Below are 25,766 nucleotides of genomic sequence, written 5' to 3' on the forward strand. Positions count from 1 at the left end.
CCGTGAGGCGGCGCGGGGCCCCCGGTGCCAGGCGCTGCGGGCCGCGGCGAGGTAACGTGACGGGAAACACCCGGCGCTGCCGCCGCCGCCTCCTCGGGGGGCTCGGGCGGTCGCGGCGCGTGGCGATTTGAACCCTGAATCGCTTAAAATACGTGGACGATCCACGCGGCGGCTGCTCGGAAATCATGAATCCCCCCCCCCAAATCACCGCTCTCCCGCGGAAACTGGATCCTCCGATCGTAAAATTTGGGCTTAGTACCTCTCTTCCCCCCTCCCCCCCCACACACACTACGCGGGGGTTTTGGGTCATAAAGTTACCGTTAGAAATCGCATCTTCACGTTAAGAAGGTGGCGGTCGCTGGCCGCGGCGCGCGCTCGTCCCCTCGGCTGACACGCTGCTGGTGTTAGTGGCAGTAATTGATTATAAGCGCCATTTGGCGCACTGCAAATGGTGTTGAGGCTGCAGCGAAGCCCTCGGGGCTGAACGACCCCTCGGAACACTTAAAACTGGGAAGTTTGRGAAATAATTTTGTTGCTATACCTTTTGATTTCCCCCCCCCACACACACTCCTTTTTCTGAAAGTCTTAAACATGGGAACTTTTGCTTTCAAAAAACGTATATATCCTTTCTTTGGGTTCCTCTTTCAGTGACTGCCAGATCCAGAGTAGCAGGAGGTAAAACATGAGGTAAAAAAGGAAGGTTCAAGTTGTGCCTGTGTGCAATGGGAGAGGAGGGACTGCCCGGCTTGGCCTGCGCGCCCGGAAAGCGCCGTTCCCCTAAGGAAGCGGGCTGTGAGGGGCCACACCGAAGAGGAGTAAGGTAAGCGTGCTTAAAGAGGAAGAAGGAAGAGGACAGGGGCTTCCAGGCTTGGGATGGAAGCAATCTGGAAAATAAAAACATGTAGGGGGAGATTTCCGCAGTCAGTGAACGGTGAGGGATTATGAGTGATCCACCTTGCTAGGGCAAGTGCTTCGGTGAGGAAATGGTCATGGTAGAGGTCTACTCCTGAGGCTAGGAAAAGTCTCAGGAAACCAAAATAGAACTGATGCTCCATTTAGTTTTGGCTTCTTACGTTCACTGTTTTTTTCTAAATTAGCATACATAGTGAAAGCCGTGAAGATGTAGTTTTTACCCCTAAATCCCAAACAGTGCAAAGAAATCCAAATTAATTTGTTATTTTCCTTAACTCCTGTGTTGACAAGTTTTTCACCTGTAAGGCTCTAAGAAGGTGATGTAAAGTAGATTTTAAAGCCTTAACTAGTTTTGGGGATGATAAAGAAACTGGTTTGCAATAAGATATTTTTACATTYAACTTAATGTTCTGAGAGTTTCTTCTTTGTGGGTGTAGGAAACTGATCTTTTACGACAAGTGGCTGTTAGTTGCTTTTTATTTGCTATCAAGTCTCTGGGCTGGAGAGAACTTCTTGGACAAGCTCTGTTCTTAGGAAAACTATTTCTTCTCTGTTGAAAGTTGACTATTTTCTGATTGGCTTGTGCATTCAGCCCATAATGATTATCCAAATACTTTCATATATGAAATTAATGTTACATCTATGTCATAATTTCATGGATACCTGAAACTTTTGCATTAAAAAATGAAGACTATGGTAGGCACAGTGTTATATGAAAATTCTTTAGATAATGAGACATGGTATATCATTAATGTAAATCCAAATGGTATTCATTTTATTTTTAAAGGAACTCAGTCTTGATACTTTTATTTGTATTAACAATAAAAGCGTATTTAAATAAAATTTATGTATGTTGTGACCTGAATAGATATAGCTCATTAACAGACTAGACCTCGTGCTTTGAAATTTTATTTCAACTTGAAGTTAACACTTGCTTCATTCCATTTTGAACTGAGAGGAAAAGTTTTATGTCACACTGTTGGCTGGAATCTGCTTAAATCTTGATGACAGCTACTGGTCATGATTCAGGTCCATGACCTGAGCTTTTAGGCATTGTTGAGCAATTTAAAAGCTAATTCAAAAATCAGTGAAAACTCAAATATTTTTACAGGGACAGTTTATAGCATATTGTATGTGTCATATTGTCATTATGGTGAGCTGTATGTTTAATGGTAAAATTGTAAAAAAAAAAAAAAAAAAAAAGACAAAAAAAAACAAAAAAAACCCCCAAAAAACCCAAACCCAATTGTTTGGATATCTCTTGTGCCTATGCTTTGGATGTCTACAACTACCTAATGAGTGATTGTGGAGAAGACGGAGGACAGACACTTCTCAGTGGTGCAGAGCCAAAGGACAAAGGTCAATTGATACAAATTGCAGGAAGGGAAATTCAGACTAGATGTAAGGAAAAAGTTCTTCTCAGGAAGGCGGTCTAACACTGGAACCAGGAGCCAGAGACGTGGTGAAATTCCCATCCCTGGAAAAATTCTTGTCTTGACTGGACAAGGCCCTGAGCAGCCAGATCTAACCTTGAAAGTGACCCTGCTTTAAGCAGGGGTGTGGGCTAGATGATCTCCAGAGGCCCCTTCCAACCAAAATGATTCTCAYGGTGTCTGATATACATTGTGTTAATTAGCATAGTATTTTTGTATGTCTATGTGTTGGGGTATTTTTGTGCTGATGTATTTTTGGAGTGAACTAGATGCCATAAAGCCCATAAACTTATGTAAATTAATGAGTATGCATAATTTGAGAGATAATTTAAATGTTGACATAGGTAAATTTGTTTTGAGGGTATCCTACTAATCAGAAGATTGAAATTAAAATAGCTGATAATTAAGTTAGCATCCTGAAATGCATGCATACATTTGTTCATTTTCTAATCTGTGGGTTTTATGAACAGGAATTTTTTTTAAAGGACTTCACAGAAATTTAAGAAGATTTAAAAAAAAAGTTAAATATATTTGCAGAATACATCTGTTTTCTTTAATTATATTCAAAGAATAGGTTCCATAAAAATCAAGGAACTAGTTAGTTTTTATAAGCTTTCTAAAGTTTGGAACTCAAATTCAAAAAAAGATTCAGCCATTCACGATCCATTGGTTGGTTTGCAATCTATAAAGCTGTTTAAAATTGTCTGACATTTGTGGGAGATTTTCTTAAGTGTTACTCTGCTCACTTGCTTCCACCTGAAAATAGATTTTATTTTATTTTTTTTGTGTAAAAGGCTGAGGGCTGCCTATTACAGGCCAGGGAACGCTTTCCAGAATTACAAAACTCTAACATTCATCACTTGTATTAAATTGCTGGGAAATTTTTTCCAGTGCTCAGCTATCTATATATTGGTACTGGACTACGCACAGGAAGCCAGTGGGAGTGGTTATTACACAAGTGATAGGATGAGAGGAGGGTGTAATATTTTTATATAATTCCCAGAATTAAAGCACTGTGTGTTTGCATTAGCCATTTTTAGATTAATGTAATGTATGTAAGAGTTACGCTTAGGAGAAAGTGACACTTTGCTCTTGCCACATTTAGCAAGAAAAGCTACTGACAGAGATGTTTCCAAATGTTTTCTCGAAATAGTATCTTGCCTAGCCAGTTGCTTCATGCCCCCTGACATATGCTGTGTGAAATGTTGTTGCCAACTCATCAGCAGTTGTTCTTCTCATCTTATTTCCCATTATCTGTTTATGATTAAACAAAGGCCTGAACTCCACTGGTGGTTTGATACTGCTCTTTCATAACTATCATTCTGAAAATAAAGCATACTGAAAGTATGTTTATATTTTCAGAAAATGCAGTGCAAGCCATAGAAATAGCATTTATCATAGAGTGAAATACAGCTAAGATACCACATTTCACTAATAGATACATATTACATACTAATTGACATAAAAACATCTGATTATTCTTAGGTTAAAAAAGCAAGAGATTTTCCTATTTCTGAATTTCAGAGAAAGAAGTTGGTAAGCTAGTGAGTTAGTTTTATTAGCCCTGTATTTAGCCTTATTACCTGTATTTTTTACAATGTGTTTATCAACATGGTGCATAAAAGTATTCCAAACTTCAAGCTAGTAGTACTTAAACTTTAGATTGAACTTTCTTTAATTACAGGAATTGCCTGCCCTTGTCATCTTTCCCTCCGCCCCCTGTGTACGTGAATGCCTACTCTTAGAGCTGTCCCAAAGCCATGATACAAACCCTGGTATCTCCAAAATACTATAATTTAGACTATTTTTCTTCACCAGAGTCCTTTATTCCAAGCTTCACTAAAGCCCCTTTCTCCTCATCCAGTCTGATGTCCTAAAACTTGTAGTTCAACTTTTGTCTTGATTCCTGCTCTCCCCAAACACCAGTACTCTAGCCAGCACCGTTACTCTCCCTGGCTGCCGCCAGGCTTTGTGTGCCATGCTGGTGCAGAAATTCCCGTGCCGAGTTGCAGACGCTGCTGCCAGCCTAGCCCTCAGCTGACTTGCTTCACTGGCAAGGGGAGCCCTTCCAGGAAGGAGCAGCACAACCTATTTTCTCAGTGCTAGCTTGGCTGCTGCAGCACATTTCCTTTATATATTATGGATAGCTTTTGTATGAGGGAAGGGAAGGGATGATGACATATGCTTGCTCACTGTTTACTGCTGCAAATGCAAAATGTGCCCTATCTAGTCACAACTTCTTGTCCTGCTTGCTTTCCAGTTTTACGGACCCCAAGTGAACTTCACACCTTTCATGTAGCTGTTATAAATGAAAGAATATGAGAAAAAAAGAACTAGAACTGCAGAAGCCTTTGCTGCAGGTGCCAGTCATGGAGAAGCCTTGGAAGCCTTAGCTTTAGACAATTAAAAGCAGTGTTTTTTCCCTAAAATAGAAAAAAAGTCTTTGATAGCTGAATCACCTCCTGACTGAAGAAAATGTCTTCACTATTGTGTTTCTCATGCTGTGATCCAGTAATTGCTTTCTGGCATTATACGGAAAAACTTTGGCTAGATAGAAACCTTAGGCTGCTTCTCAGCACTCTGAACACTTTAATGTAATACTATTGACTTAGTAATGTCAAAAACACTGCAACTTGGAGAGGATCTTGGGAATGGTTGCTTTGTATGCCTGGCTGAGGAGCCATAAGAGTTTGCTACTAAATTACATTGGTGCGGATTTGTAAACAATCTTGCATAATGGAGATGTCATTTTCCATTTCTGCATTGATTTGCTACTGCTTGTAGTAAATACAGACTGTTCCTAGCAGTTTTCTTAGTAATTGCTGGCTATCTGCATAACTGAAACTCTAATCATAATCATGTTTAACAGGTTATTACTGTTTGAAGAAAGATTATTAGGGCTTACTGTATTATTATAAGTTATAATTGGATTCCTTCTGCATCCTCACTCTTTTTTTTTTTCTTTTTGGCCTGCCTTATTGCATTTTACATTTAGTCTCACAGAGTTTGGTCCATGCTTATTTGGTCATTACTTGAATTTTTTAAAGGATACCTTCTTCTGTCTAAAGATCTCCCTTATCAGCACACTGTTCAGCCATGCTGGCGTTCTCCTGTCTTTTTCCAAGCCTTTTTAAGAGGTGGTATGCATTGGCTGTGAACATTGTGCATTGAAATAAGTAGCCTCCTTCCCACCTAAAAGATTTAATTTTCTTAGTTTCTTCACAGTCTACTTTTAACAAGCTTATTTTTTTAAGTCTGTCTTTATAAAGTTGGTCATAAATTTTAATGGATTTTAAGTCTTTTTCAGTCTTACGGGGAGACCAAACAGTATTAGAGTTGCTATATTACATGTGACTCTTCAACTGTAAGATTTGGAGTGAGATCTTGCATGTTACTGAGGACCAAGCCAGGGATCGCATCTTGTTTTGTGGGCTAACCAGTTGTTCCATAAAACAGTAGTTGGTATTAATTTTGAGGATTACCTCCTGATCTGGCCCTTACCTCCATGCAGAAAATTGGAAAATTGTGATTCCCCTTTCCTTTGCATTTCCTGCCCTTTTCTACTCTCTGACACACTTTAGCATGTTGCAGTCAGTGTTGCTATCCTGGCAGGCAGGCAGTAATTTTGATAGATGTTATAGTCTTCATATTTTGGCTTGCAGTTTCCACATGCACTCTTTGTGATAGTTGGCTTGCTAATTTAATTTTATTCTATGTTTGCTTTAGCACTGCTTGACAACCAGTATGGCCTATTCTCTTTTTCCTGCATGTTTTTCATTCTGGTGTTGAAGCGTTCCACTGTTTGTTTTCATTCCGCAAAGTTTCCGTTTATGCCTCTATGGTTGAATTCTTTGAAAGCTGTRTGTTCCAGTTTCTGCAGGTAGAACTGTTGTCTCTTTTCTTGGTAACCTATTTCAGTGGGTTTGTTTTCCATTTCCTATCTGACTGTTTCTATCCTCTGAACTATCCTTCATTCGAGGATACAGATTTTCCAGTCCTTCATCCCTCACAGAAGTGATGTACTGAATTGTGTGTTGTTCTTCCACACCTGCCTGCTTTCCTTCATTGTTCAATAAAAAYGTCATTTGTGACCTTTTTGATTTTTGAGTGCCATCAAGTTGAATCTCTTGCGACTTAGCTGAAGTCCTTCCTTTCTGTACAGACTCTTTATTTGAAAAGTGTCCCAATTCCTGATAAATCAGAATTCCTACCACTGTCAGCAGGTATTAAAATACTGCGTGCCTCCCCCCGCCCCCAGCCTTTCACTCCTGCACGAGGAAATCTGTTTCTAGAAAGAACATTTAGGAAAAGACTTTTAAGGACTTTAAAGGCTTTAGCTGAAGGGAGGAAGCATATACATATGAAAACATGTGCCATCATTTAGGTTTTGCTGGCACTTCTCTACTTTGACTGAAGAAAACTGAAATGCAGAAACAGATTATATCTTCACAGAACATACTATCTGAACTCATCTTAGAACTAAAAATTAATGGTGGCTCCTGTCAGCAGGTATTAGAAAGCTGCGTTTCCCTCCCAGCTTTTCACTGCTGTATGGGCTGCTAGTGGCCCTTCAGAGAACACTGTTGTAGAAGTAATTTTTTTTCAACTTCCTTTCTCCAAATCTAAATCCTTCCTCCAGGTCCTCTTTCCTGTCTTCTGTCATTGGTACCACTTCACAAAAGTAATGTGGTTGATGGTAATGGATAATAGTTGCTTTCAATTCTATTTGAAGCTAGGTTACTTCCTCTTTGGACATTTACAACAGTTCCATATATATATATATATATATATATATTTCTTTTTTTCATTTTGTTTTGGATTCTTTCTTCTGGCTGGTTTGACTCATAACAAATAACTTTAAAGCTTATGGGACATGAAGTGTTGCTGCAGACTTACTCTGTTTGAACATAATGAAGTCATAATCACTTGGATCAGAGCCACCATTAATTTTTAGTTCTAAGATGACTTCAGATAGTATGTTCTGTGAAGATATAATCTGTTTCTGCATTTCAGTTTTCTTCAGTCAAAGTAGGAAAGTGCCAGCAAAACCTAAATGCTGTTTCCTATGTATATGTTTCCCCTCTTCAACTGAAGTCCTTAAAAGTCTTTTAAAGTCCTTAAAAGACTTTTCCTAATGCTCTTTCTATACATTGATTTCCTTGTTACTCAGCGTTCTTGGGCCTTGGGTGCTTTACTTGCATAAAAGATAGGAATTAAGTCTTGTTTCASATTAGATTCATCTCATTTAACTTTAAAGTTATTATTTCCTTTGACATAAGTGGTTCGTTGTTTTGTCCTGCCCATGGTTAATCTCTGCCATTTTGCTTCAGGGGTTTTTCTCAGCGCAGTTCCAGTCCCTTAGCGTTGCAAAGGTGCTATCCATGTCTGTCTCGCTTGGAACACCAATCCAAAGGAACCAGGTGTGTCATTATGGTTTAAAATAGAAACCATGTATTTGTTACCTTGTTAATGCATCAAGAAACAAATAAATCTGTTTTGTCACTTGCTGTGTTTTCTGATTTTGTTTTCTAGTAGTGGTTTAGATCCTAGGTTCCCTAAACACAGTGATGTTATCTGAATATACTTTTCTTTTGGGGGTAGTGGGCGTTACTTATCTGTGATGTACCATACCTCTAGAGGTGGCCCTTTATGTTTTTTTTAAGACCTATGATGAACTGATGAACTAAGAATATCTTGCTAAAATATTCATTTTCAAGATGACTGTGAAGGGAGCTTTTATTATTTGGTTTGAATTGAATTGCTCATCCCTGTGCTACTCTGAGATTAAAGTAGAAATTATCTTGATTTCACAGCTCTGAGAAGATGGATGTCAGACACATAAGTGAATTAGTCATATCTGTGATGGCAAGATTTCTGTTCTGTGACACTTTGCTAAATGTCAGAGTCACATTCCTACCCAGCTACAGCTGCTTCACTCTGTGTAACTTCAATTAAAACCTCAGAATTCCAAACACTTTGGGGTTTGTCCAGCCTCACCCTGGTTTTAATTGTGACTTGTGCCTTTTCCAGTGGAAAAGAAAAGCTATAAACCTGTCATGGCTAAATTATGAGTCACTTCTTTAGCTAGGTGTGGCTACAGCTATTCTRCTCCTTTGACTTCAAGACCAAGAAGTTGGTCATTACCTAAAATTTAACAGCATGGCAAATTAAACATGACATAGAATTTGTTCAATTTGTTAAAGCTGATGTGGATGCTTTGGGGGAGGAATGAACAGACCAAAAAACTTTTGTTTTGAAGAAGAAAGTATATGAATTCTGCTGTAAGTTAGAGAAACATTTATTTTAACACTGTGGAACAGGCTGCACAGAGAAATATTTAAAAGACCTTATTTGTGGTGATATACAAAAATGTAGGAAACAGCATTTATTTCTTGCTGCAACTTTCCTATTCAGAAGTAAAGAAAGCTTGAATGAAGAAAAAACCTATTTTTTTCTCTGACCATACTGATTGCAGTACGTTCTTTTGGGAAAAGCAAAAGAGGGGAGGCAGCGCATTCTGTGTGGACCGAATTCATGTCTTAAAAATAGGAAGATTGCCAAGCCTTCTGCTTTCATTGTTAGCTACTGCAGGAAATACTTCAATGTTCTAGAAGTGGTGTTAAAATAAACCCTTGGTGTGGTCTGCTCGGGAATCCTTGATACAAGGAGAAAGTGTAGCGAGTTAAGTGAAATTCTTAAACAGTGTGTCTTTTGAGAGAGATGGGGCTAAATGAAACGTTGAAATCCTTTCGTAGCCAGAAGAGTATACTGGCTGGTATTGTAGTATTTGTCCAACGGAGTGACGTTAAGTTTGGTTGGCTCACAGACTCATCATGCTTTTAAACTGTGTTTGATTTTTCGGTAAGAATTAAAACTATGTCAATAATAACATAAGAGAGTTTAAATTGCAGTGACATAATGGAGGAAATTCAGTGTTGAAATAGACAACACTAACATATGCTAGAGCTAAATAAAGTTTTTTTGGAGGACTGGGAAAGAATACTTGAAATGTTGGGATACTGCTAACAGAATATAGATTTTACTACCGGCTCAGTTTGATGACATTTTAAATAATTTAAAATTCTTCTACAATCTTAAATCTGTCTGTTCTGTGCACCTATTAGCATTAATGATGTCCAACAGAGGAGTACAGTCCAAACCAATGAAAGTTGCCATGTGTATTGTGAATATTTCTGTTGCACCACTGTGCAACCTCACAGCAGGAAGGTAAGTAGAAACAAAGATCTGACTTCTGGAGAGGCAGGCCTTATGAGACAATACGTAATCTCAGTTTAATGCCAAGTGCTATTAGATTAATAGTGCTTTTGTGAGCCGGTCTGTAGAAAACAGTGGGCCAGCCTAATGTTCCACAGAGGACTACTGTCCACATACATGAGCTGGTTCAACACCTGCTGAAGTTAACAATGCTCTCCACTGATGTCAAGGGAATTTGGATCAGGTCCACATACAGTCATCTAGCCCTCAAAAGTCCATGCTAATCAAAATACATGTGCCAGTGGTGCACCAGCTTGCTGTGAACTTCACACATATATTAGAGGTCTTCCAGAATTTTAAACACCAGTCTTTATCAAAAAAGGTAAAAGAAATGTTGTTGCTTAAAGGAGTTAGAAATTTATCTGCAAATCTTGGCAGGAAATAGGCTTACAAGCCTTTAAACAGGTCCARTGTTCTCACCACTGAAAGATGGCCATAAATATATTTCTGCAATATCATATCGATGCCAGCCAGAGTTACAGACACATTCAAGGCCAGATTTTCAGAAAAGTAATTGCAGTCAGAAAATTTACCCTGTAATTTCAGTGCTCTAAAGACTAGCAAATGAATGTGTTCTGAATCTTTTTCCTACTTATGGAAAATAGCAAAAGTACGTGATGCTTGACCTACAAAACATCATCACAAATTCTTGACTATGTAACAGAAGTTAAATTTTGATCTGAGAAAACACGTAATATCACAGAGCATCTAAGCAAAATTGGAGAGGTGTCGTTTTATCAGATATCAGTGTGTGTTGGCTAATGGTATTATATCGGCTAAATGTTTCTGCTCAAACTGATCAGCTAAAGAAAGCTCCATCATCCAGTGCTGAATGAAGTTGTAGTTAATGTCCTCAACAGAACTGCCATGAGCTGTGAAATACCAGTTTACACTGGGAGGAGAGCCAAGGCAAACAATAGTCTGAAGAAAAAGAATGCAGACATTTGCAAAATATTTATTTCAATTATTTGAACTACCCTGTATTCTTACTACAAGCATATAAATGTTTACAAACACTTCCTGATTGAGGATTACTAGTTGAAATGGGATATTCTAGTTGTTTAAGAATGCTGTTTTATTATTAGTGCAATTTGCCTCAACTTTTATTTTTTTTTAAGTCAAAATTCCAAAATGAAGCTTTTTGACTGCTAAGCATCACTGGCCAAAAGCTGTACTGTAAAGTTCTGTATACCTTTTTAAAAGACAACAACATTTAGAATGTTATAGTTAAGACTGAATAAAAATGTTTCCTCTAAAACTAGTTAAAAGCTAACTTTTATTTTTAATTTCCAAATACAAATGAAATGGTTAATATGACTCTGCATTTTTTTCTGCAATGTTCTTTATTCATTAAAAAGTAACATTTCAATGTCTTAAAAACCACACATTAAAAAGAAAAGTTGCAAGATTCTTGCGTTGTTGTAATACTAGTGCTGGTTGCTTATCTGGGAAAATGTCTTCATGGAGGTTTACTGTGGTATGTGTACTACTAGCTATGAGTTCAGCTGTCTTTGCTGGTCTGCTTTTGCTGTCTGCTTTGCTGTAATTTTAACTTTATATTCAACTTGTTCCAGTGCTGGAGTACATGTATGGTTAACGCTTTTAAATTTCACTGCCTCTTTGTACAGTGTTTCCAAGATTTGATCTTTCTTCTTTATGCACACTTCAATGTTTTTGTCAAAACTCTGCTCGTCTCATGTCTGGGCTATTGGAATCCACTCTTTGGTAGTGGCACTTCCAGCTGTGCGTGTGTTCAAAAGAATTCACAGTTCTGTTGCAGATGTTGACTATTAGTTTATCACTCTGATGAATGTCCCACGAGCCCATTCACAGGTTCTCCTGCATGCAACACATCAAAACCAAGCATCATATTAAAACCTCTCAGTATCTTAGGCAGGTAAAAAATATCAGTTCTTGAAGAGTCACGAGAAAACCAAAAACCCCTCTTGAGGTCCTTGGCCCAAAGAATGGCCACACGGGACCAAGGGGAAGCAGCATTTATTTCAAAGTACAAAGCCACACTTTGTATTTCAGAGTAGGCGTCAAACGAGGGGAGAAGATGATGGTGTGTATGGCTTGGGGAAAAAGGGCAATGGAGGCAAGTTTCTGGAGTTCTTCCTGCCTGTGAAATGAAAAGCGAATTATTATTCCCAGAAGAGAAGCAAATTTATAGGGGGTAAAAAAGCTACCATCTCCCACCTTTGTTGTTGAAAGCTTGTTGCTTCTGAGCAGCTGGATAACAGTTTGGAGTTGCTTTCTGAAGCTACCTGCCTGAAGATGGCTTATCAGTTTCTATGAAGGTTGTTGCTATCTCCTGTTCCTCCTATTCCTCTGCAGCCCATGGCCTTTTTGTCACGTGTCAGCAGAAGTGTGTTGAGGTATGGAGATGGCAGAACTCAGGAACAAAATACACATCAGTTCATCAGCAATTTAAAGTAGCTTGGCAGACTTCCAGGGGACAGGAGGGGTGGGTGAGAGAGTTGAGAAGAAAACATCTAGGCATACCACGATGCTCACAGTTGGGTAAATACCTGAAACAACCTGAATGAGATCTAAAAGGGCCAGAATATGGAAAGGAGGGGAAGAGTATTGTCTCCTCATGAGAGCTGAGATCTGGAATTTTTGTTTATATGTTTCGCATTATGGTCCTGCCCTTATGTCTTACCTGTTGTGCTATGGACACTTAGCTTTTATCCAGCTCTTTCAGTTGTTGTGTCATGGAGATTTATGCTTGCCCTTGTCTTGAAAATTTAGGCTATGCTAACTATATTCAAACTGTCGTATGAATGGACAGTAACATGGATATTTTCTACATCCCARCGCTTTCGTGCAACCAGACCAAAAATGAAGATGGCTGTTGGGAATTACAATGCAATGCTAATAGATCCCTAGTCATTCCAGGCATTGTTCAGGTAGTTCATATCAATTTAATACTGTTAATTGATACAAATTATGGACCATGCTTTTTAGAATTTTGTTTTTACTACATGGTGGCAAGAACATTGTCAGTTAGAATAACTGTGTCATTCATAGATTCTATATTTATGCTGATTCTGATTTCTTTTGAGCTAGGAAATGTGCTATACTGTTACCCCTCCAGCAAATTTAAAACCCATGTGTTGTTTAAAACAAATATTAATGGCTTTTTTCTTTTTTGGAAGCATTATGCTTTGTATCTAATACACGTTACTGACTGTGACCATTTGGCTGTAATCCATTGGAATGTTAGCATTAGGATATTTTGTATAACAAAGCTGCTGGAGTCTAAGAAAATCTTCCAGTCTTCTTTGGGATCAAATGTTATCTGGAGCTCATAGGGTAATTGTAAACACTAAATAAGATTCGTATGATAGTTTTAGCCCATAGTCTACCACACATTCAAATATATATTGTTTGCTGAAGTAGCATCTTTTGATTAGTGTTGATGATTGTTAATTTTTTTATGTGGCATAATTGTTAGTTTAGTGCTAAACTATTGCATTTCATTAGCTTTTTTAATAAAGAAAGAAAATGATTTGTAATATTTGCAGTTTTGCATATCTGCTTTCTAGTTAGAGTTACATAATATTCAGTATCTTATTATTATTTTCTATGTGCCATAGTGCTCTCTGCTGTCCTAGATTTATAACTGCAACATGAAAATTTAATACAGTGTAGTTGATCCTTTGCTGCTTGTCCCTGAGGCTCAAGGTTTTCTTCTTCATCAACGATTTCATGCCCCTGCACTGAGATACTGTCCATTTGTAGGTTTAACTGTAGTCAGAACAACAAAATAAATGCTTTGCAATGCACAGTAGTTCATGGCTTGTAACCACGCATCTCCTCAGGTAATGAAATTGTATTTTCTTTATTTCAGAGGTAGGTATGTGGGCTGTCAGCTGAGGTGCAGCTGAGCTGGCGCCACGTCAGTGCGGCGAGGAGGCCTGCCGTTGCAAGGCCTGTGCCTGCAGCTGTTAAAATCCTGAAGCCCGGGAGGCGTGAAGGGGAAGCGGGCGATGTCTGCCCTTATACCGCCCCTGTTCTGGGCGTGTGACAGGCAGCGCAGGCCACCTACCAACTGTCTTTGAGAAGTTGGGGGAATGTTTGGCTATTGGGAGCCACTGCCTTGGGCTTCCCGTTACTGCTGCTGAAACATTGATTATTCTGAGCTCTGAAGCATGGGGAGGTGGGAGCAGTTTTCCAGCAGTCTTTCTTTCTCTCACACAGATGTACAAGAAGAGGTGTAATTGAAGCTAAAATTATTCACCTAAGGTAACAGCAGAGTGACTCAGAAGATAGATTTTCCCGAACATGTACTTTTTCATGACATTATCTTTCACGTTACCAGTATAACACCATTTCCTGTGCTTCAGTATGGGCAGTGGTGCAATGCTGGAAACTCAGGCTGAATAAATTGCAAGTCTTCCCTCTGAGATGTATTTTCTGTTTCCTTGTTGTTTCTGTATGTGGATTCAGTAAACGAGACTTAGCTTCATAATTGCGGTAAGATTGTTGTTCCACCAGTAGGTGTCAGTAATTTATGAAGAAGGTAAATGCCATTACCAGCGCTGTCCCTGTTTTTCCCGAGTCAGCCCGCCGCTGTGGGAAGAGCGGTCTGGGACCACATTTTGTGATCAAGATCTGGATGATGCCTGCTTTAACTTCCCCATAATTGTGAATAAAAAAATTAGGGGAAACTAAACATATTTCTTAGACTTTGAGGTTTGTCGATGGTGTAGAAACATGTCATTTAAATTGCTAAAGCAGTAGCATTTCATGTATTTAAATCATTCCATTTTCTTAGCAAACTCATAGGTAAAGACTGTTACGTTGTCCATGGGAAGTGGAATATCTAAGGACCAACATTACTTCTGAAATTATTTCCTGTGCCTGGGGCATAGGGGAGGGAGAGAAGGGAGCACAGTGAGGTTTTCCCTGTTGACTGCTCAGCTTGGGGAGCAGTTGCAATCATGCCAGGAGCCCGGGGCCTATGCAAGGGAAAATGATTCCTTTCCTCTGGCCATCTCCCTTGAAATCTGGGGAAAGAAATGGCCATTAACATTCAGGTGGTCTCTATTCTGTCATTAATCCCTCTTGGGTTACAGTGCACTTTTATTTCTGGGCTCTACCATTTGATAGCGACTCCTCACAGGAATAAGTACAGACCAAAGAACTTCATCAGCTCTAAAACAGTACTTGAAATCCAGAATAAGAATCTTTCTATAGTTTTGATGGACGCAGGGAAGTAGGAATCAACAAAACAAATGATAAAATAATAAAAGCAAAGGTCAAGAATATTATACAAGAATACTGCAGTGAAACACAGCATAAAAAGTCCCTTAGAGTGCATACTTTTCCACAAATAAGCCCTCATTAACAGATACTGTCCAAATACAAATGCATTTGTCACCAATCCCGTTGCACCTTGACCTGTACAGATAGATAGGTATGTTTCTGTGCAAGTAAAATGCCGCAATCCCTTTCCCCTTTGCATTTATTGAGAAGGAAACCAGATCTTTGGGGATTAAAGAGCTGGAGGACTGTGCCAAATTCAGCTGTTGCATATTAAATGGTGGGATAAAAAGGTGATTTGTGATGAGCTGCTTTAAGTGGAAAGACTGTGAATTTCATTTTCTGTATAAGCCTGAGAGGATGTTCAGAGTTTCTGCATGTATTTTTATGTAGGTAGCACCTTTTTACATACAAGTAAGCCTCAGATGAGCTTTTTTGGTTTTTATTGCTTTTTTTTGTTTTTGCTTGGTGAACCTTGTTTTCTGGGGAAAGATTGTTTTGCTGCTGGCAGTAGGGCACAGAGGTCTTTGTAAAGCAGTATCCTAAGGATTTGTGATTAAAAGTTTCTTTTCTCTTTCTTCACACCTCCAGCTGTATACTAGTAGGAACATTGCCCTCGAAGTGAGACACTGTGCCTTCCCAAAGTAAGGGAGTACTTGACATTAATGAATCAGTTGAATTCTGTTGTTGACAGTGGAGTTAATTAATTTCAAAATATTTATTGTTAAAAGATCCAGAGGGACACAAGCAGTGTTTTAGGTTTCACTATAGCTCTTGAATTACTTTGAGCTACTTCCACGTCAGTGATTTTGATCTTGATGATGCCTTTAAATTCTCAGGCTGAAGCCTTATTTTCCAAACTTGTGAAAGTTAAAGATCTTCCCCCCACAAAACCCAGCAGTGACACCTGAGACTTCACCTTGCTGAAGCTTGGTTTATACGTCATACATCCTCTATCATCATGGCTACCCAGGCAGGACATGCCTCACATGTCGTAAAATCCTGTTCCAAAGGGCTCATCTCTTCTAAATGAGCCGCGTTTTTGCCAAAGGCTTGGCCCTGCAATGCTGCTGAGTCCGGCCGGGTCCCCAGGGCAGTTTTATTCCTCAGGGCGTGAGGAGGGAGCAGTGCTCCTTCCCGCACGGCGAGGAAGGCTGGGCACGGGCGCAGCCCTCTGGGAGCCTCCCAGCCGCTTGTTTGCCGTTACCGGAGCAGAGATACCAATGGACCAGGCTATTGCTTTAGGTTTTGTTTGGTTTTGTGGCTTTTGGTTTTTTTTGGTGTTTACTCTCTTCTAAAATTAAAGAGTAGTACTAAAATACTTGTATTCTGTAATTTTTAAATGCCTGACGTTCAATGCTCTTTAATTTGAAGAAAGAACCAGAAAATGTGTCGAACGGGAGAGGGATTTTTCAAACAGTTTTTAATTTTTACAAATTTTTTCAACTTTACATTGCTTAAAAATAAGAGTAACAAAAATACATAGCTGTCTAGAAGCTAGGGGGAAAGTAAGTATAATGGCTTTTGTTGAGTCTGCTGTATTTGCTTTTCTACAGCTTTCCATCAAACCCGTAAATAACAGGGAGCAACCTGGAGCGGTCTGGGCTGCTGGTGCCGCCCGGGACACAGAGCCACTTGGTGGCACTGTTGGTCCTTATTATACAGGACTTCCCTTAGAAAGGTTGCGTTTTCTAATAAGAACTATGTAAACTTTGGGGGTCTTTTAGAAACAGTTTCCACACATGAATGAAAACAGGGATGCTAAGGATTCTTTTTTAATGGCTACAATATTATGGAGATTTATCATAATGGACCGACTTCTCGGGGTCATGGTTTTTCATCTTCCTTTAAAGTGAAAAATGTGTAGAACACAGGGAAATGGCTCTGAATCCGTTTTCAAGTATTCACACACACTGAGTCAATTGGTGGCATACTAATAAAGGAAAACTGTTTTGTACGGAAATGCTCCATCACAAGTTAAAGGTTAAGGATTCATTTTTATACTCTGCAAGAATGAATGCATAATTGCTATCTGCTAATTCAGAAAAACGAGTGATGGATTAATAACTACAAGACCAAGAGGCAAGACAAAGAAGATAGATAGCGTGGTTGGTAAAAAATTATTTTCTAGGACATCTACCATTCGTATTCCCCTTTTCCTGCTCAACCCTTCTGATGTTTCCTTTTTATATTTTGTATACTAAATGAGGGCAACTCATCACCACAGAATAATAATAAATTCTACCTGCATAAATAAGCTATAGTTGGCAGCCTGCTGGCAACAGGTTCCAGAGGGTGATGTCTGGATCACTGTGGTTCTTGCTGGAATATGATTTAGGCAAACCAGATAATGAAAACCTTTGTAATGGCATTAGCCATTGACACGACAGGAATTTGGACAGCAAACTGGAAAATTTGTGGTTTTCAAACTACAATTTCCAATGTTTTAGAGTAATGATCAGCCAGATTTGAAGACAGTTTCTCTTGTGGATAAATTAAAATGAAGATTACCATAGTAGACTGAAGTAATATTATCACGTGAAGCTCAGGGGAAGGAAGAAGAGCTAATTTTTATATTTTTTTATAGATCTGCCCCTATCTGTGCAGGCAACAGCATTAAGAATGCTTTACAACCCAAGAGTGCTTTGCTGGCTGTTCCACTGACCCTCATGGAGATGGTCTAATTTTCACTCCATTTGCAGAATGGCAATTATCACTGGGGTGAGAATAGGTCAGTTCAGGAAATCCCATTTCTGCTTTAAATATTCTTTAAATCCCATTAAAAATAAATAACAGTTTTTATTTAAACCTGGAGAATTCCTTTGAAAACACCCCCTGTCCCCAATTGTATTTATCCAAAAGTAGTTTTCAGTGAAAAAAACATTTTTTTTCATTTCTGTGAGAGACCTTAATTTTAACATTTGCCAGAAATAATTTCAGGGAGTCCATGAATCTGGAAGATTATATTTCCTCTAATCCTACAGTGCATTAGAGGGTGCAGCTGACCTAGAGTTTAGAGAAAACGAAACCTCAACAGTTGCTGTTAGCTCTCTGGAGTATTTCCAGAGTAATGCTGATATACTTGTTGCTGATATTGGTAGCACTTCAGTACTTTAATTCTTTAGAGTAATTCATCTTTTTAGTGAAAACTGTTTTATTTTCCTTCCTTACAAGCGGAAACTCCCGTAGCTCCTCTGTGCCGCCCCGAAGCCCTGGAGCACAGGCTTTGCGGTCCAAGGCTCAGCGCCCTGGCAAGGCTCGCGAGGACGGCTTCCGCCCTCGGCCCGCTCCTTGGGGGCTGCTTCGCAAAACACGCTCTCGTGCATTGCGGAGGAGGGCCCAGGATGCGCGGGGCAGTTATCCACTGCCTGATCGTATTGGAGGCGGTTTCGCTAGGCTGTCTTAGGAGCTCTTAGCATCATTTTCTATCGTAAAGCAATCTATTTTAAAAATCAATTATTAAATAAAATAAGGCAAAACGTTATTAAAAGGTACTTTAAAATGTTGCACCTATCTCTGGTAACTGGTTTCATGGCTGATACACCATCTCCAAGATGCTCTTATCACAAAGACTGTGTTTTCCTGCCATGATTTCTTTTATATATTTTGTTTCCTGCTTAGATATCTGTATCATAATGTCCAGGCTTGGTTGGCTCTGATGTTCTGCAGTCAAAGAGGAGGTCGAGGGCGAGAGGGTGAACTTTTTTAACATGCTGAATATATTTGACTTTGTTGTAGCTGAATATGAAACAGAATTCCTAACGATTAAATTTTAGAATTAAGTCACTTGAAAGCTATTGCAATTGAGTGCTTTTCTGTAACTGCTGTGATAGAATACAGCATGTAGATCTGTAAATTGCTTGTAGTAGGCCCAGCATTTTAACTTGGTTGGTCCTCTTTCTTATCGCAAGAAATTTGAAGAGAGCTGTGAAAGCACTTGAAAGCAGTGCCAGGGGTCGGACCTTAGGATGACACTCTGCCCTGCGGTGCGGAGCTGCAAGCGGCACCGCTGCTGCTGAGCAGACTCACAATTAGCTCTTTAGGCAGCCTGCAAGAGAAAACCGGGCGTCCCGGCCGTGTTTGCGTTCTCCTTTGCTGTTGTCAGGAATGGGCTCGGGAAAGGAATCAGGCACTGGGCTGGTTTTTGACTGCTGAAAGGGTATCTGGAAGTTGCTGGAAAACAAATCACGGGAGCCCCAGGTTCCTGTTTGTGTCGGAGATCAGACATACTCATTGCAGTCTCCCTAACACGAGATTTTCTGCTCAGCTGTAGCTCAGGTGCGGGGCCCTAATGTGTGCCTAGAGCTGGCAGAGATCAGACATTCATGTTTTTCATTCATTTCTGCTTTCCTGAGTGAACTCTAGGAGGCGTAACGTGCTTTCACACAACGCAACAACGTTCTTGTTTTAGTACCGCTTGCAAGAGCTAATGGAGATGAGCAGAGGGATGCAGGGGTCCCTGTGATCTTGCAAAGTCTGGCAAAGTTACCAGTGCTTAAAGCTGCGGGGAGGAACTTTTATTTGATGCATATTCCAGTTAGCTCTCTAGCCCATCAAGGGAGAGTACGTGAGCTCGTAGCCAGGACAGGCACGTGAAGAAATGGGACTTGAAAATCAACAGATGGAGAGCAGTGCGGGACTCCCCTTCTGGGGCTGGCGAACTCCCGGTAGTTCTCGCGCCATACGAGCCTTTCCCTGGCGTAGTGCGGCGGCAGTGCGGTAACGGCATTTGCTGGKGAGAAGCGGCCAGCGCGAGGGTGCCGGGCGGCAGCCGCCGGCAGGCTGCGCGCGCAGGGGAGGAGCGCGGCGGCGTTTCGCCCTCGCTTTGCCCCGGCACAGCTTCTCAGCGTGGGGCTCGACAGGGAGCACGCTGGCTGGGAACAAGGGTGAACACGGGCTTGGTAGTCAGACACCGCTCTCCCGGGCTACTAGGCCACCGAGACCGAAAATCCTTCCCAAACAACTCTTCTGTTAAACGTAACTGAGTATAAATTCGATTAAAATAGGTAATACTTTTTGGATAATTATGGAGCCAGGCATCCTTCGGTACTTAATTTCTGTCTTTCATGGGAGCAGAATAGCATATGCATCAGTATACCCTTGTGGATAATTTTTGGGCCCCCAGCATTAAATTTTTGCCACTCCTAAGCAAGGCCAAGTCTGTCTTATAATTCAGCACACTCTCCATTTGTATTAAACCAAAATCTCCACAGCTAGGGTGTCCAAGTCCTTTGTTTTAAGAAAGATGCAAACAGTGGAAAGAGAACCGAAACACTGTGTGCCATGGCATAATCTGCATCCCAGGGCGGATGCTTTTACAGCGGGCACGTGGTCTCTCTGTCATTTTGCATTAGGAAGGGACATGGAGCGGCCACATCATGCTTAAGTGAAATGTTGGACCCCCAGCTTAAATTGGGCGCATAGCTCAGAGTGAGCCGGTTCAGGCTTTCTGAAATGCTTGATGTGTAGCGGGCACGCACAGGGATTTAGGAGGGCATGGGAGTCGCTGTTCCGTTAGCACTGCCGTCCTCTCCTTCCCGTTCCCGTGCTCCCTCCCGTGTCAGCGACGTGACACCCCGAGAGCTGCTTTGTGTGAACAAGTCACTCACTCATTGCCAAGGCATCTCTCATTCGGGTAAGCTCCCGAGGTTGCTTACCTTCCTCTCGAAGGTAAAATGCCTCCACTTTTCCTTTTGACTTAAATAATTTTCAACTGCAAAGAATTAGGCAACTGTGGTTACAGAAGGAGTTCATCCACTGCGTTTCATGCCTGTTTTGTTAATGCAACTTTCTTGCCTAAAAGCCGATCACATTACACAGAGTGAATCCCGCAGCATTTTGTGTCCAGTATGAATTACTGTTTTGCATGTTTGTTATTTTGTATTATTTGAGTCTTTGTAACACATTGTGTCCCACAACAGAGTTTACGAAAACAGGGATATTTTATTGTCTGTGTATTGCAAAGAACCCAATTATGCTCTCAGTTATACCCATGTAAATAATCATCAGTGCATTTAATCTTAGTTTTGAACTGTCATAACTAAAATCAGAATGTATTCTTGTTTTTAACTGAGGAAGTTAGTACATAAAATATCAGCTATCTGCAGAATGATCATTGGATCAATATACAGTAATTTTTGGTCTTTATTAGCCACATTTTTTACAATATCTTTAAAAAACTCAAAAWGTTAGAAATTGGATGAAGTGAAAATGGCAAAAGTTTTTTGATCTGTTTTTGAAATACACATCGTTATTATAGTTGGTTAGCTAATACACACTTACACATTGACAAACACTACTGTTAACAAGCTGAACGTTGCGAGGCAGTTAATTAGAACTAGCAGCAGCTTTAAGTGAGAGACATCCATTTGTTTTCACTGCAGGGAAGATCAAATCCCAGACTAATTATACTTAAAAAGGGGAGAATTCAGTAAATTGCAAACTTTTAATAAATTGGTGCACAGAAAGTGAACTTTGCAAACAAATTCATAAATGAGACTGTATGACCATACTGTACCAGAATCGCTAGCAAAGGGCAGTAAGGGAAAAATACACACTGTGTGGTCTGGCTGGGGAAACTGAGATCAGATGGTAAGATTCAGATTAACACAGAATGCTCCCCCAAATCAAATTATGAAGTTAAGGAACTAGGGAATTAATCAAACTCAAGAAAAAATATAAATTTATTAGGAAAAAAGGATGGAAGCTAATAAAAATGGTCAGCAAAATATTGAGGGGTTGCGTGGAACATTTAATGAACTGGTCTGCGCTATCCTAAAGCATTCAGCTGCTTTGTAAGTTCTTTCGCCTTTAAGGAAAATTGCTCAGAATCTCTTCTATTGGACTCTCTCTCGCTTTGACTGAAGTCGCACCAAACTTGAGCCCTGACACTGCTGTGTCCACATTTGTACGGTTTGAAGAATCAAACACCTGCAAGACTATTTCAGGAAAAGATGTTAGCAAGTGACTTTTCAATAAGTTATGTTAGAGTCTGATCTTAGCCAACTTAATGTGATACTTTCCTTTGAATTTAAAAGTGAATCAAAGGTAAAATATAGAAACAAAACTTTCAGCAGCCCGAGCAACTGTCTCAATTCAAAAAAGCAAATAAGGACGGAGATTACATTAGCCATTAACCAAGACGGTGCAGGCTAATAACATGTTACTCAAGGGCTAAAACTTCAATGAAGGAGGATTATAGACCTGACAAAATTTGGATTTCTGTAATTTGAAGATGTTAAAATGTAAAGACGTTGAAATGGGAAAAAATTAGAAAACTGAAATATTTTTTACAAGAAAATAGCTTTTTTGGTGAAGCAGACAGGAATTCAGTGGATGTCTGAGGCCCTAAGACTTGCAGCCCATGGGATGTGCAGAACGGAGGCGCCCGTGTTCGGCAGTCGTCTCCGGACGGGTCCTGCCCGCTCGACGCTGAGGCCGTCCCCGCTGAGCAGCGCTGCGCTGTTGTGCAGGTCTCGCTCCGCCCTAAGCCAAGACTTTGCTCCGTGCACACCTCTCCCTGGGAAAGTCTGGTTTTGTGCTTTTTGGTACTGGCTGATCTGAGAGAAGGAGCACTCCCCGGCCTGAATTTCCTAAAGCAATCACATCACAGCTTGTTTAGTCGGCCTTCCTGACTGATTTTGTTGGTCCGGGCAAAGAAGGTAGCAGGCAGGGAATTGCCAGCAATGTTTGCTCCTGTTTCAAAGGCAGACGGTTTGCACACAAATAATAGCTGTAACCGATGCTTTGGCACAACAGCATGAAAGGTGAGAGCTGGTGCGGGAGCTAGGACAAAAGGCTGCATTTGCAAAGCGTGTTCTCTGCCTTTTGATTGCAACATCCCATATAGGGGCGTTTGCGATGGAATATATTCATCTCTTTTTCTATGATTTTTGGACTATGTAACAGAAGTATTTTATTCTTCCACATATTGAAAAATCAAAGTTTATGTGTACTTAAGTACAAAGTAATGGAAGTCCCAGGTGGTAGGAGAAAGAAGAGGGCAAGAGGCTAACTCAGTTTCCACTGACAGTGACAAGATTCTTCCCCAGTCTTCAGAAAAGTGGCGATGATCAGCCCTGGAGAGCTGACCAACGGGATTTGGTACTTTGGTAGTTGTCTGATGCATTAGGCTTTTATACAACCCATCCCATAAAAGCAAAACCAACTTGGAACTCACTTTTAAAAAACAGGACAAAATCAGATGGTTCTGTTCAATCATGTTTTAAAAACAGATTCTTCTGCTGTAGTAGCATCTATAGAAAATATTTATCTTACCAAGAAAAAAAACAAAACCAAAAAACACTCCAAACTCTTGACTCATTTCTCTGAAAGGTGACAGAGTAAATCCTAGATCCAACAGTGGCATTACTTTTTCTTTAATTGAGAGAAAAATACATTCCAATGCGTTCATGAAAATCTCCTTTAAGCAATTGTAAAACGATTTTGTAGCAGACCTTTCCGTGGTGCATGTTGAAGAACAGAGGAGCTCGTGAAAGGGCTAAGACTACAGAACTTATTTTCTCGCCTGCTGGAGGGTTTTGCTGTGGCCTGGAGAGCGACTGATAATTAGCAGCGCGAGGCACAGTCCCCATGTGCGCCTGGTCTCCTTGGCTGGCCTCATTTCTACACCACAGGAGTTATGATCTTTCCAAACAAGCTGGAGGCGGGCGAGAGCGCACAGACTCAAGGATTGTTCGGGCTGATATTGTTCTTGTACAGCAAATACCATTTTTTTATAAACCCGTGTTTTGTCTCGACGATTTTTAATTGAATTTTGCAATCAATACGTATCTGGAGGCAGTAGGTGCGTACACCTGGTACTGTAAGCTTCTTTTATGTGAGAAGGTTTGTTTTTTTGGGCTAATTCCTGTGATACGAGGCAGTCAGATGTCTTTGCTCGGCTGTGATGGAGATCTGAAACATATCTGTTTTTACTGCTGGTAGCAAAGGGGGGCGTGCGGCTTTACAGATGCTGCTCTTGCCAGGAGGGCGCTAGTCTCGCCGTGGGCCTGGGCAGCGGCTCGGCCCGGGGCCGGTGGCGCGCGGGGGGCACAGCCACCAGCTCTAGCGCTAGCGAAGGTCACTGCGGTCCGGTACGTGCGGCAGCGCCGGGAGCAGCAACGTCTCTCTGCCCGTGATGAACAGCAGCAACAAGAAACGGCAGCAAGCTTCGGTACTTCCTCAACGTTACATGTTCAAACTATCGCGCAAGCTTTTACGAAGCGATCCCTCCCTGCGTGAGATAAGGCAGCATCCGCAGCCCTGGTTTTGCAGCCGGAGGCACGTAGCAGGGGAGGTTAGACGAATTGCCCAGGGACAGAGAAGAGGCGGCAAAGCAGAGGTTCCTTACTCATTTCTTCCCTGCGAGTCCGTGGAAGAGCAGTTTGCCTCCGCGTCTCTCGGGACAGGTAGCTGGTAGGTAGTCCCACTTCAGTGTCTGTTCACCTGCATCAGTTTAGCATTATTCTTCTGAGCTGTCTGGACCGAATTGGGTACTTGCTCTCATGATTAACTATTAACTATTTTTTTAAGCTATATTCTTTATCTTTTGAAAGCATTAAGTATTTAAAAATGCTGAGAAAATGATGAAATCCAGAAACTGCTTTTATACCTGAGCATTTTATACCGGAGAGCGGGGTTTAAGAGAACCGGTAGGTGGAGTGTAGACGCATTTAGGTGCGTACAGTTTTGCTTTTCAGAACTAACCAAGAGGAAACACGACTTTCAAGATGTATGTGGGGCTACGGGGAAATTCTGCTGTTTACTGCTCAGGCCTCGCAGCCCGGAGTCCTCCCTAAGCCTGAGATTCGTACGGGCGCCTCCTCGCTCCCAGGACACCCAGTGCAGCGATGCTCCTGCCTCCTTTGAGGCTCTGCCACCTGACAGGCAGTAACTAGCCGGGACTGGGAGAAGAAGCAAACGCGGAGCGTGGTGCTGTCTCTGGTTTACCACCCAGGCTATGTTCTGCCTTCTGCTCTGAGGATTGCTTATATGAATTTATTGTATCAGTGTCTCATTTAAAATATATAGCCTTCACAGCATCACACGCGCATCAGATTTCCACATCCCACCGCAGGCACCTCCGCCTCTGGTTTCTACCTTTTATCCGGACAAGCTGCCTCTGCAGTGAAGGTGAGTTCTCCTTTCTCCTGTGAGGACGAGTGTGCAGAGAAGACTGGCCCCAGAGCAACTTCCTCACTTCACTTTAATGCATGAGCTATGTTTATCAGAGGCAACTCTTCCAACTTGCCTCAGCATGTTGTGCTCTTCCAAATGTGTTGTATTCTAATGTCTGAATGCATAGAAATAACAAACTATATTTGTTTTGGTAAACTCCAGAGAATTTACATTGGCCTTGTAATTTAACAACCATGTTGTCTTGGTTTAGACTGCGGACACGGCTGGATGTCAACTTGAAGTAGGGTAAACTAAAAGAGAGGACCCTGATGTCACTTCTTGTGACCCTCTTTTGGGGATAGCATGTTATCTAGCTCTTCACGAGTGCTGTTCAACACCTACTACTGGGCTTGGCTGGAGTGTGTGTACAGAGACCTGAACTCAAAATTCTTTTCACTTCCATCATTTGTTCCAACCTCATTATTTTAGTTTGGTAACACATTTATGGAAGGAAGTAGATTCAGAGCCTGTGAGGTGCCTCGAGCTGCAAATTCCCCTTGTGCCTCAGGGAAAGGTATGTTTCTTTCTCAATCCCTGGGGCCAGCATGGCCCCAGCGCCACGCAGCTCGTCAGCAGATCTGCTTCACCCGCAGGAGAAGGCAGCAGGCAGGCGTGAGGAGAAGGGGGCTGCCCTGCCCCGTCCGTTTGCAGAGCAGACTGCAGAGCACGTCTCCTCAAGTCCCGGGGCCGAGGCGA

The 25,766-nt window shown here is 41.1% G+C and overlaps 1 long non-coding RNA gene across 2 annotated transcripts; it reads left to right on the plus strand.

Moving 5' to 3' along the window:
- Positions 1-10,857, plus strand: LOC112966039. 2 transcript variants are annotated; one of them, XR_003253478.1, is made up of 4 exons: positions 1-51; positions 649-820; positions 7,676-7,765; positions 8,159-10,857. It is a non-coding gene; the product is annotated as an uncharacterized LOC112966039 (long non-coding RNA). The 2 variants fall into 2 exon arrangements; XR_003253477.1 differs by lacking the exons at positions 7,676-7,765; positions 8,159-10,857 and adding an exon at positions 4,606-6,445.
- Positions 10,858-25,766: the final 14,909 nt, after the last annotated feature.

The sequence above is a fragment of the Apteryx rowi genome, unplaced genomic scaffold, assembly GCF_003343035.1.
Source record: "Apteryx rowi isolate R43461 unplaced genomic scaffold, aptRow1 scaffold_23, whole genome shotgun sequence".
NCBI lineage: Eukaryota > Metazoa > Chordata > Aves > Apterygiformes > Apterygidae > Apteryx > Apteryx rowi.